The sequence below is a fragment of the Mustela lutreola genome, chromosome 1, assembly GCF_030435805.1.
Source record: "Mustela lutreola isolate mMusLut2 chromosome 1, mMusLut2.pri, whole genome shotgun sequence".
NCBI lineage: Eukaryota > Metazoa > Chordata > Mammalia > Carnivora > Mustelidae > Mustela > Mustela lutreola.
In genome coordinates, this window is record NC_081290.1 from 52,375,925 (window position 1) to 52,389,261 (window position 13,337).

General features: G+C 38.2%; 1 protein-coding gene across 3 annotated transcripts in view; it reads left to right on the plus strand.

The window, feature by feature from the left end:
- Nucleotides 1-13,337, plus strand: part of KCNIP4 (potassium voltage-gated channel interacting protein 4) — a 524,826-nt gene that overhangs the window by 478,290 nt on the left and 33,199 nt on the right. The window lies entirely within an intron of this gene.

The window sequence follows — 13,337 nt, forward strand, 5'->3', positions numbered from 1 at the left end:
TTACTTATTATAAGGACTAAATGAGGACCCCCATCTCCTACACAAGCTGGCTCAGTGTCCAACAGAGCATGGGTGATCATTAAATGCTACTTTTCTTTATCCTGCACCCTCTGCATTCCCTCAAAGCTCAATATATCATAGACCAGATTTTTTTCTAAAATCTAGACTAGACAAGTCAAATCTACTCTATCTACATACATAGACACACCTATAAGCAATCTCTAGGCTATGCTTCCAGTAGAACTTCCACCAAATTTGTCAGCAAACAATAAAGTGAGCTCATTTCCATTGTCCCACTCTGTTGAGAGAGGTAATAAAATGACCACAGGGTCATTGCATATGTTAGGGTGTTTTTGACTCTGAGTAACTGAAAACCAATAAATAAAAATGGCTTACACAATGAGGAAGATGTATGATCTCACATAAGAAGCCTAGAGAAGATAGGCACAATGAAGTCCTCAAAGAGCCAGAATCTAGCCAATGCAGTAGGTCAGGAAAAGGAGACTGAGAATAAGATTGTTGCAAAGCTCCAGAAAAATACATCTTCTTACAATCTCATATATATATATATATATATATATATATATATATATATGTGTGTGTGTGTGTGTGTGTGTGTGTGTGTGTGTGTGTGCGCTTGCATATCATCATATCAGTGTTTTATTCCTTCCAACTGAAATATTGCATGATTCTTTAAAGTAGAATTTTTTATTCAGTTGTGTTTTTTTTCCAATATTAGTAGGCTGATGTCATGCTAATTTGAAAGCAATTGAATTTATAAAATCTGCATAATGACCTTGATGATATAGAGCAGAAATAAATAAGGACAGGACACTCCTCAGCATATGGAATAACTCTTCATAGCAATCATAGAAAGAATATTCATTTTTCAGTTACTGCTTCTCTTGTGCACTGATGAACACAGACTTGACAGGTTGATTCCTTTCAAATCTAGCTAAACTAGGGTTCCAAGTAGTGAAGTTTACAATGGAAAAGACATTTGAACAGAAACCCTTATGAAAACTGAGGTCCACTCATATTGATAAGAAGCAGACTATAGTTTGCAGACCTCTGAAAATGGCCCACTTGTGATTCCTGTCTCCTGGTTATTCAACCAAACACTAATCGAAGGATTCCCTTAAAGAGATTTTATGGTTGTAATTAAAGTCCCCTATTAGTTGAACTTAAGACACAGAGATCATCCTCATGAGTCTGATCTATTCACATGAGCCCTTTCAAAGATAAAAGAAATCAGAACTCATGAGAAGAAAACCGAGCCAGGCACACAGCTAATAGTCTACCAGGTAAAGGGAACTTTGGTCCTACAACCAAAAGAAATAGAACCCTGCCAACAATCTGAATGAGCTAGGAGGAACACTGCCAGGCCCACAAGAGAACCAGTCAGCTTTACATGTTGAGTGTGAGACCTTGAGTAGAGAACACAGCCTAGCCAAGACAGACCCTTGCCCCACAGACCTGAGATCATAAACTTGAGTTCTCTTAAGTCACTAAGTTTTGGGTAATTTTTTGTGCATCGGTAGAACTAATACACAGACCTTCTCTTGGGTCAGTGTTGTCTTTTGCCACCCCCTCAGTGGTTTTGGATACCTGCAGAACTTAACTGTGTTGTAACTGACTGAATGAGTTTTGTCCTAATAAACCCTCTCTTTGCATAAAGTTGGGGAAAACTTTTTCTGAAGACTCTTTAAATCAGATAACTATGTGCATTCCAATGAAGGTTTAGGACTTGGGCCTGATCCCAGAAAGGGTTTTCTTGCAAAATTTGGGCAACTTCATTTCTACAAAATCAGCATAAAGGACTCGAGAATATTAAAAGACATCAACATTTGTAGAGTTTTTAGAATAGTGCTAGGATCTTTATATACATAATGTCTCTGAGTTATCATTCCCTCACTGTTAATTCTATTACTTTCTACATTTTATAGACTGAGACTCAGAGGCTGGACATTTCAATAATGATTCCTTTGTTAGTAGAGATAGAACTTGAGGTTTTTTGTTTGTTCGTTTGTGTTTTGGCTATAAATCTTGTGTAATTTCCCTCTTCCTTAGAGTTGCAAAAGAGAGTTTGAAGTGCAGAGAAAAGTTGTGCCTGGGATTTCTTCTTCATCCGGGATGAGGAGGGAACCTCACTGAGCTAGGAATATGCCTATACCCTCACACTCAAACAACGGAACTGAATCTTGATTATCACCCAGCACTTGTTTCTTTTCTAATATTATGGAGAGAAGTGCTTCTCCACATTTTTTCTGAGTATGATATTTAGCCCAAAGTGTGTATTACAGAATGCAGAAGTTTCTTAATGCAAATTTTAGAAGCAGCAAAGTATGTCCATCATCTTGGTTGTATCCTGTTTTTAAAATTTTTTCTTTTTTATACATTGTCTATTTTAATTTTCCATTGTTGTTTACATGCGACATCGGTATTTCTTAGAGGTCACTTTACAAGTGAGGAAACTTAGATTGAGAGAAAATAAATGACAGTAGAACAGAAATTTAACTCAGCGATTGCACTACTAGTATTTACATCAAAGATACAAATGTAGTGATCCAAGGGGCACCTGCACCCCAATGTTTATAGCAACAGTGTCCACAGTAGCCAAACTATGGAAAGAGCACAGAGATCCATCAGCAGATGAATGGGTAAAGAAGATATGGTCCATATATACAATGGAATACTACTTAACTATCAAAAAAAAAAAAAAAAAGAAATCTTACCATATGCAATGACGTGGATGGAACTAGAGAGTATTTTTTTTATTTTTTAATAAACATATAATATATTTTTATCCCCAGAGTACATGTCTGTGAATTGCCAGGTTTACACACTTCACAGCACTCACCATAGCACATACCATCCCCAATATCCATAACCCCACACCCCTCTCCCAACCCCCCCACCCCCAGCAACCCTCAGTTTGTTTTGTGAGATTAAGAGTCACTTATGGTTTGTCTCCCTCCCAATCCCATCTTGTTTCATTTAGTCTTCTGCTACCCCCTTAACGCCCCACATGTTGCATCTCCACTTCCTCATATCAGGGAGATCATATGATAGTTTGTCTTTCTCTGATTGACTATTTCACTAAGCATGATACCCTCTGGAACTAGAAAGTATTAAGTGAAATAAGCCTATCAAAGAAAGAAAATTATGATCTCACGCATATGTGGAACTTAAGAAACAAAATAGAAGATTATAGGGGAAGGGAGGGAAAAATAAAACAAGATGAAATAAGAGAGGGAAACCATAAGAGACTCTTAGTCACAGGAAACAAACTGAGGAGGGGATTGGGAGGGGCTTGCGGGAATGGGGTAACTGGGTTACGGACATAACGAAGGGCGCATGTTGTAATGAGCCCCGGGTGTTATATAAGACTGATGAATCACTGAACTCTACCTCTGAAACTAATAATACACCACTATATGCTAATTAATTGAACTTAAAGAAAAAAGAACAGAAAGTTAAAACTGGTTCTAGTTCTCAGTGATCAGCTTTTATTCTCTGAAAACTGAAGGACTAATCCTTTTATTTTCAATGAGCTTTTTACAGCACCATTGTTGAATACAGTAAAGATCAGAAAATCCTTGTTGAAATAAGAAATGTTTTTCCTGGACCCTGGTGGTTTCCTCTTAATTTTTATGAACACATTTATGATAAAAAGTGGTGAAGGTAGGGAGTGGAACCAAGTTTTTGACCTCAAAAATTCTTCATAACCATTTAATGGTCTCTAGTGGTAGAGATATATATAAGAGAAAGTGGGGACTTTGACTAATACAACACAAGGCATCTGGGGCTCCTAGGTGGCTTAGTCAGTTGAGTGTCAGATTCTTGGTTTCTACTCAGGTCATGATCTCAGGCTCTTGATCTCAGTGTCCTGAGATTGAGCCCTGCTTCAAGCTCCACACTCAGTGGAAGTCTGCTGGAGATTCTCTCTCTCTTTCCCTCTCTGTCTCTGCCCCTCCCCTCCAAGTAAATAAATCTTTAAAACACACACACACACACACACACACACACACACACACACACATAAAGCATCAGCTAGATAGAGAAGAACAGGCAAATTACAGGGGGGTAAAAATGTTTGGGAGTATGTGACGTTCCAAAAATTTGCATAAAGTTTTTCAAGGATACCTCCAGAGCAAATTTATTTTCTAATATCTTAAAAGCTAAGAGCAGGTTAAGAAGCACCTGGCTGGCTCAAATGGTAGAGCATGTGACTCTTGATCTCAGGGTTGTGAGTTTAAGCCCCGTGTTGGGTGCAGAGATTACTTTAAAAAAAGAAAAAAAAAGAAAAAGATAAACATTTTTTAATGCTCTCTGTTCTAAACACTGTTGGGCTTTTGGGCTTTATAAAAATCGGTCCCTGCCTACAGAGTATTTACCAAGTCTAAGAGGAACAGAGAAGTCCACATACAGAATTTTGATCAGGCTCTTGATATTATCAATATAAGCCATGGCAAAGCATCATTGGAACTTTCAAAAATTCTCCCATAATTGTGAAATGCCAGGCCATGTTTGAATTGTCGTGCTATTAAGAGAGTGACTTTTCTGAGCAACCCTGTTCCAAACACAGGAAGGGGGGATGGAATTTAATTTAGAAGAATCTCTGCTTTCCCAGTTGGATTAGTTATTAAGCAGGGTGGAATAATATATAAAGCCAGTCATGCTTTCCAACTGCAGGTCTCCGAGAATGAAACGCTCTATCCTTCATTTTTATTGTATCGGTGAGTTCATTCTGTCTTGTGAAAGTCATCCCTACTGGAAGTGGTGGATTGTTTTAATGATTTAATCAACTAATTAATGGGAAATCTGAAAGAAGAACTCAAAGGATAAAAAAGTTGTTTTGGCCATGAAATTATAACTCAGCTTGATATGCTCTTATTCTGAAAATTAAGAAAACAAAAGCCACTATTTCCCAAATGTTGTGATATATCCATAGCATGTAATACAACCAGACAAAAATACTTTTGTTAAAGAATACTCTGTAAGGAGACTTCTTATCTGATTTTAGGGCACTGCAGACACCAAAGTCTTAACTATAATAATTGGATGGGGTCCATGTGGTATACATGAGGGTTGCTGGAGGGAATGGAGATGCAGGGATGGGGTAATTGGGTAAAGGACCTTAAGAATGGCATGTGATGTAATGAGCCCTGCATATTATGTAAGACCAATGAATCACTGAACTCTACCTCTGAAACTAATAATACACTATATGTTAATTAATTGAATTTAAATTTTAAAAAAAGAACAGAAATTTAAAACTGCTTCTAGTTCCTAGTGATCAGCTTTTATGCTCTGAAAACTGTACGGCTAATCCTCTTACTTACATATTTATGATAAACAGCCCTGAAGTCTACCACACATGAAATCCTGTTCTCTTTGCCTAGTCCGTTTCAGCTGTTCCCTTTTGGTGTAGCTCAGGAGTTAATGCCCCGCATTCTTCTAAGTGTCCAGGATGCTTGCTGGTCTTTGCTTGTAAACTTGCACACAGCCCCTTGTAAGTATGGTCACTAACAATTGTACTGCTTAAGAAGGTAACTTCTTCTAAGAAGTGCCAACTTACCTGCCACTTTCTTCTTGCCAGAAGAATGAATGGATGCACACCTTATTTGGGTAGTGATATAAGCTTTCCTCTTTCTTTTCTCTGATCTGAGTGTCTGATGTCCAGCCTTTGTGTTCTCTTTGGTAGGTCCATCAAAATCTGCTGGTTCTACTTCTCAAGGAGGTGTCAGTCTGCTTCTTTTGTCAGGGAGAAAAACTGAAAGAACAGAAACTGGACAAAACATGGATGGCATGACATTTCTGTTGGTAGAATCCCAAGATTTTCCACATAAGCACCACCAAGTATACTCTCCTTAGCAAAAGGAGTGTCAGAGGGGATGAAATACATGGATGCTTAAAAAATGTGACTTCACAGATATCATAAAAGGGTTACTGCAGAACTATTTCTTTTACAAGGCCTTTTAGTTTTAGTTTTAGTTTTTTCTCATGACATTCTTGTGCCATACTTCTTCCTTTCGGATTCCTAAAGAGGTATCTCTAAATGTTTGATAATAATCCTGAATCTGAGCAGATCACATACACCAGGGCAGGATGATTTATGGGAAGAGGAGATTTCAGCCAGTGGAGTGGACAAATATCACTGAGAAAATACACCTGATTTGCATATCACTGAAACTATTTCTAGAGTATTCTGATAATTTTCAAGGAAATTCTGAAAGGCTTTTCTTGTGAGATAAACATGTAAGGATTCATGATTCACCTCAGAAAATAATTTCTCTAGCAGTTTTCTATATATGCATGAATTTCTTTCTGAGGTACTTTCCTAGAAGTCTTCATGGACTGCTGTAATTCTTTTTTTTTTTTTTTTAGAGAAAGAGAAAGAGAGGGCGTGTAAGCTTGGGGAGGGAGGGACAGAGTGAGAGAATCTCAAGCAAATGCCCTGTGGAACATGACCCTGAGATCAAGACTTGAGACAAAACCAAGTCAGACACTTAACCACATGAGGCACCCAAGCACCCTGGAGTGCTGTATTTCTGATGTACTCACGTATATATTACTAGGGAAAGCTTTCCTTTGAATTAATGGATAAAATTTTGCTGGGTTTCTACTAACATTTATTTCCAATCTGGTGGCCATTATTCTTCTCAGTTGTCATTTACAATTGCAGTATTCCCCTGCCCTTGAGAGTAAACTCTGATGATAGAGAGTTCATTCAATTTATAGTGTTAAAGGAGGAAGCATAACTAATATCTGTCTTATGGGCTCATTACATCATAGCAGACCTGCACTGTAGTAGGTTCAACTGCTTTGATGAACACCATTTAACTCTGGTATTGCTGCAACAATGTCGTAGCAACACTGTATAATGGAGTTCTGCTTACCAAATTTGAGATTATTACTACCGTACCAACAGCTTTCATTAATGAACAAATAGGATATGCAAAGGGGGGGGGTTAGGATAATCGCATAACATGCATTATCTTATTGATTCTTCTAACAGCCCTCTGACGTCAATAGTTATCCCCATGCTAGAGGGGAGAACAATGAGACTCAAATTAAACCATTTGTCTGAAGCTATACAGATTTGAAGTGGCAGACCAAAGGTTCAATCCAAATTCTACTTAAGTCCAGAACCCAGAATCAGAAGCATTTCACTAGATTATTCTAAAAACCGCCAGGCAGAACATGCCAGCTCTTGTTTGGACATGAAGGGGTTTCTGAAGTCCGTGCATCAGCTTAGACCTCGGGAAACCCAGATACAAGGTAAGGCTCAGCAGCCCACTGTGGGGTTAAGGGGCACTTCCTGTAACCTTAGCCTCACTCTCTCCACCTTTAAAATGAAACAATTGAACTGGGTTTTCTATGAAGTTGCTTAAACATTCAAGTTTCCTGATTCTGATCAAGAGATGACTCTTGGCCACTTTCTAATGGTCAGTCTCTCTCTGCCCGCTTCCTCATCTGAAAAATGGAGGTAAAGCTAGCATCTATCCATTCACAGGAAATAATCCATGTAAGCCATCTAATACAGTGCTTAGAACATAGAAAGTGCAAAAAAAAAAAAAAAAGTGCTCATGTATTTGCTTATCATCACGGTACTTCTCATGATCACCATCATCGTTATCCTCGTGTTAATTGTCATAAAAAACCCACTTCATTAGTGTTGATATTAGCAGTAGGAAAATATTCACTGTATATTTACAATGGATTTGGCACTCAGATGCATCATGACCCTATGTAAGAGAGCTGAAAATGATCACTAAGAAATACATCTATAAGGCCCCACAGGACAAGTGTCTTCATCACACGACAAATGTATGGCAGTTATGTGCTAAGAAAATCTCATTCTACATTTATTGCATCCTGATCATATCAAGGTGAAGGGTTTAAGATGTAATAAAGGAAGCTCGCTGGTCAGAGCAGATTAATGTGGTAGACAGCAGAGTGCCAGGAAACTCCAACTCCTTGACATTTGATGAAGTAGTTCATTTAACCTGTCCTAAAAACTGCAACTTTTTCCAAACCTCTTTAGCGTCAAGCTATTCATAATTAGAGTAAATGGTATGTGGTGAAGAGGCAGACGTGTGCAAGTTTTTGCTGGATGAAAGACAATAATTTCTCCAAAAAAAAAATATTTAACAACAATTTCCACAAATCTCACAAAATACAATTTCATTATATATGTGCGCAGGCGTGTGTATTTTTGTCATCAATGTCCCCAGTTTTGATTGAATGGCTTCCTTTTACATGTGGGTGTCTTCAACACAACCACAATAGATGGCTCTGGGAGGAAATAAACACTGTGTGTCCTCCCAAAGGAAGTATTTTTATGGATGGTGCACCAGAAGACCGCTTCTTCAGTCCTAATATAAAAAAGAAAAATGATAATAATACAGAAGGCAAGACAACATTGCAATTAAAGGTCAGGGAAATATGAGTTTGATTCCATGGAACTTTAAACTTTAAATTCCATAAGAGCAAAACTGGAATTTTTAAAACTCAGTCCAGTTTTTCACTCACTCAGTGCCTAGAACAGTGCCTGATGCATGGAAGGTACTAAATAAGTATTTGTTGAAAGAACAAGCAGATAGATAGCTCTGTGAAAAACTGTGATTCCAATGAGTTACTTAGTTTTAAATCCTCAACCTTCACTTTCCTTCTCTAAAGAATCACCACCTTTCAGGGTTAGTGAAAATGTTAAACACTGTATGTAAGAAGGCCTTGAATAGAGGCTCAGTAAATGTCTGTGGTTGTGGTAGTGTGGTCCAGCAGATTTCCCTCAAAACATCCGGTCTGCATGAAAAACACATGCATCAATTTATCCCTTGGAGGAATCTGTGCAAATGCCTTGATGCCCTCTGTTCATCTTCAGTGATGATTAGGCTCATGAGGGAAGCAAATTATTGGTGTATGTTCCTGGGATCTGGTGCATGTCAAATCCCCATGTGATTCTGGCCAGCACATATAGATGTGAAGCTTTCTCAAAAACATGTGGCAGGGGTACATACCAGTGCTGCCTTTCTGGAGTGCAGTGTGACCGTGTTTGTAAAGAACCTCACGACCGCTTAAACCTTCTGGTCTAGGGATTCTCCTTCTGGGTTAGTCATCAAGAAAGAACCTTAGGTGCAATCAGCTGTTTGTGCTAGACTTTTAATTACGTCTTTATTTCTATGTAGTCCCCAATGCTGAAATGTCCTTAGTATCCAACAATATGATAAATTCAATGTGCACATAATTAGGCTGCCATTAAAAATAATGACATGAGGGCGCCTGGGTGGCTCAGTGGGTTAAGCCGCTGCCTTCGGCTCAGGTCATGATCTCAGGGTCCTGGGATTGAGTCCTGCATCAGGCTCTCTGCTCAGCGGGGAGCCCGCTTCCTTCTCTCTCTGACTGCCTCTCTGCCTACTTGTGATCTCTCTCTGTCAAATAAATAAATAAATAAAATCTTAAAAAAAAAATTATAATGACATGAAAAAATGTTCAGGATGTATTGTTAAGTTAAAAAAAAATAAGGGGCCTCAAAACAATAAGATGTAAAACTATTGTATTATCCCAGTTTTATTCATATCAAATTGTATCAAATTCGCATCAAAATTTCTCCAATTTTAAATTAATATGCTTAGATACATTACCAAAATAACTTTACAGTAGTATAATTATGGGCAATATTTGTTTTCTTATTCTTTTTTAAAAAAATATTTTATTTTTTTATTTGAGAGAGAGAGAGAGAGCCAACTTGGGGAAGGGACAGAGAGATAAACAAGGTTCCCTGCTGATCAAGGAGCTAGACACTGAGCTAGATCCTGGGACCCTGAGATCATGACCTGAGCCAAAGGCAGAAGCTTAACCAGCTGAGTCACCAAGGTGCCCTTTCCTTATCCTTTTCTATAGATAGTAAATTTTTGCAGAATGATCATTTTTTAATAATCAGACAAAAAGTCATCAGACCATAATACAGAAGCCATTGGGCTTATAGAAGCTTATAATAACTTCCCAAAGTGGATGAGTAAGGCTTTTCTCACTTTCCCTAAATCTAAGAATTCTACTACTGCTTAGATCCTTCTTCTTAGAGTGAAGAGAACCTAATGAATAAACCCATACTCAGATGTGTAAGACTTACTAAAGGTGCTAATACATTATGTATTAATAAAAATAACTTAAAGAAAGAAAAGGAACATGTTGGAAATAAAATGTATTATTAAAAAAAAAAAGTATCATCCATTTAAAATGTCACCAGAGGAATTGATACTGCTGAGTGATTTGATGATGGTCATGTTAAAGCATCAGTGGGAGAAAATTTCAGAGCACAGACACTTGGAGCATCTCTAAGACAGACACTACTAATCATTCACCAAATCCGCAGTCTGGTCTTCTTCCTGGGCACACAAGAGTTCTCTTGTTGTTTGGGGTGGATGCATTAAGTGACTTCTAACCAACAAAATGAGAGTGGAAAATATGCGTTGCCCTTTGCACTTCAAGACCTGGCCCATAGGCACCTCCCACAGAAACTCCTCAGTGGTCCTTTTCTCCTGCTGGATGAGACCATCCATGGACTCTGGAACCCCCTCTGATGGCCAAGCTTTTGTTTACCTCTGTCCCTTAAAGATTCTGGGAAGAACCATCAATTAGATGGTTAGATGGGCAAGAAATACACTACATTTTTTTAAACTTATATAATTGGGGGCCTGTTTGCTAATGTTACTACAGCAGGAGTTAACCTAATATAGCTACATTGTTCATGGCATACATTTGGCTGTATACACAGCATGATCAAACCCTTTCTTGATGGAGAGGTGGAGATACCATTCCACAAAAGAGGTGAGGGAAAAGATAGATAATAGATCATTTGTACCATTTCGTAAATCCCTAGAGTCCTATAGAATTTGGTTAATTTTTCTCACCTGAATGGAGTAACATGTATTGCTTTTCCATAAGAACTCTTAAGAATAAACAAATTATCATCACTCTCTGGACTTACTTTTACCTTTTTTGACTTATTTTTGACCTTTATTCTTCTATTTGGATGGAGGCACCATGAGGGCAAGACCTTTGATGTGTTTATTGCTGCTTCCCTGACTTTCTTGTAACATTCTAGAAAAATAAGCATACACTATGTGTTGGTTAAAGATGTAAACTGATGTAATGAATGCAAGATATATAAAGACAATTTCACCTGGTAAGGCTGACCCGCAAAACGTGGCCAGGAGCTTCCAGATGGTAGAGAGGGTTTTGCCTGAAACAGACATGTGTTTGTATAAACACATCTGAGGCAGTCAATTTCTAAATTTCATTTCATGTTATAAGATGTATCCATCAAACATGGCTAGAGATCAAAGGCAGCTGACAAGCTTGCTGAGGGCAGGTGTTCCTTTACTTCCCATCTTCACCACTCACAAGAGTCATTTTACCTCCCAGATAGGTTTCCAGCTTGACCTTTCACACCCGATGACACAGTCATCCAATTGTTCTCTTCTTGATATCCCAAGCAGATGGCTCAGAATTAAATAGCCAATAAATCACAATTTCTATGTGTACAGGGCTCAACTACAAGTGTTCATTTGCTCTTAAAATTGGTTCTGTTGCTGCCAAATAAGAGTCATGAAGTTAAAAGTTTTGAGTGATTAGCTAGATACATGCCCTTTTTTTCCTTTTATGGTTATAGCTGGTTATTGTTCATTCATTTATATCTTAGGACTCTCTAGAAAAACTGAACTAAGAGATGTACCTATAAACAGGAAGAGATTTATTTTAAGTAATTGGCTTACATAATTGTAAAGGCTTAGCCAGTTCAAAATCTGATGGGGGAGGCAGACAAGCTGGACATTCAGGAAAAAGTTATAGTTGGAGTCCAAAGACCATCTGCCATAGAACCAAGAAAAGCCAGTATTGTGGATCAGGTAAGAAGGTACAGGCTTCTGTACAGGATTCCTTTTTGCTCAGGGGAGATTAGTCTTTCATCTATTTAGATCTTCAACTGATTAGATGAGGCCCACCCAAATTATGGAGGACAATCAACTTTACTCAAATGTTGTTGATTTAAATGTCAGTCTTATCGAAAATTCCCTCATGGAAACATCCAGAATAATGTTTGACCAAGTTCTTGGGCATTGTGGCCCAGACAAATTTAAACATAAAATAACACAAACATAAAATTAACTGTAAACAGTTTTAAAAATAAAATTAACTGCTTTTCTTCTCATTTGTTTTTGATTGCCTTTTCTTTGATCCAATCATCTTAGGCCTTTGGGGTCATTATTTTTACAAGGGTCATCTAATCCCAAATCTTGTGGTGATCTGGAGAGTCTCAAACCCACATTCCAGCTCCCCCACTGGCTAGAGCATGACCACAGAACCTTCAGTTCTGCCTCAGTGAATGTGGACACCTAAGTCATAGGTCTATTATAATGATCAAATGGGAAAAATATACATTGACAAGCTCTTAAACACAAGTTCACATTGAAGGCATTATTTTAAATTGTGTTCATATATCAAAGGTCCTACCTTTCAAACCAATGAGTGAGAAAATAGAAAACTTCTCATGTAAGGCACATTTTAGTTGTGAGTAACAGGCCCATTGGAATAAAGAAATATCAAGTTAATAAACCAAGTTCATTCATGAGGGGGCAATGATTTTGAGGATTAGGAGAAGCTTTAACACCACAACAGATGATTATTTTAAGATCCCAGGAACAGTGTCAAATTTAAAGTACACAGAATATCTGTATCTCAGGGCAGGGAATTAAACACACCCTTGATGCTCCCCAGTGAATCCTGGGGAGAGCCAGACATCATGGGAGCACCATGACAGCTGAGACAAATAAAGTGGGGCTGTTTGTTCCTGAGGAGCCACTCAAAAAGACTGGACAGAGCTTACCACCGCCCCACAGTCAATGTACAATTAACATCCCATATGTGACTTAATGTTAGATTGTTATGTAATTATCAGTGTCTATTGCTTCACAAGTCTCTACACCTCAGACTCCTGACCAGAACATTCTTTAACTCCAGAGAGTGGAGGGAATTTTGCTCTCATCTTTGTCTATGAGTCTCTTAGTCTTCATTTTCAGCACCAAGACAGACCTCTTCTAACATTTAAGATTTCAGTTCCTTTTGTAGAAAATGCCTGATCCACTCTGGTACAGGTAGCCTTGCCCTCTGTCCCACCAGGTCAGTGGTCCAACATTAGTGGAGTTCCGAAGGTCAGTATCCATCAGTCTGAAAAGTAACTCCACCCATGGAACAAAAATGGAAATTCTTTATGTTCAGGACTCTTTCTTTTCAGACCCTCTCTCCAGAAGTTAAAAAGATCTTGCAGTCCC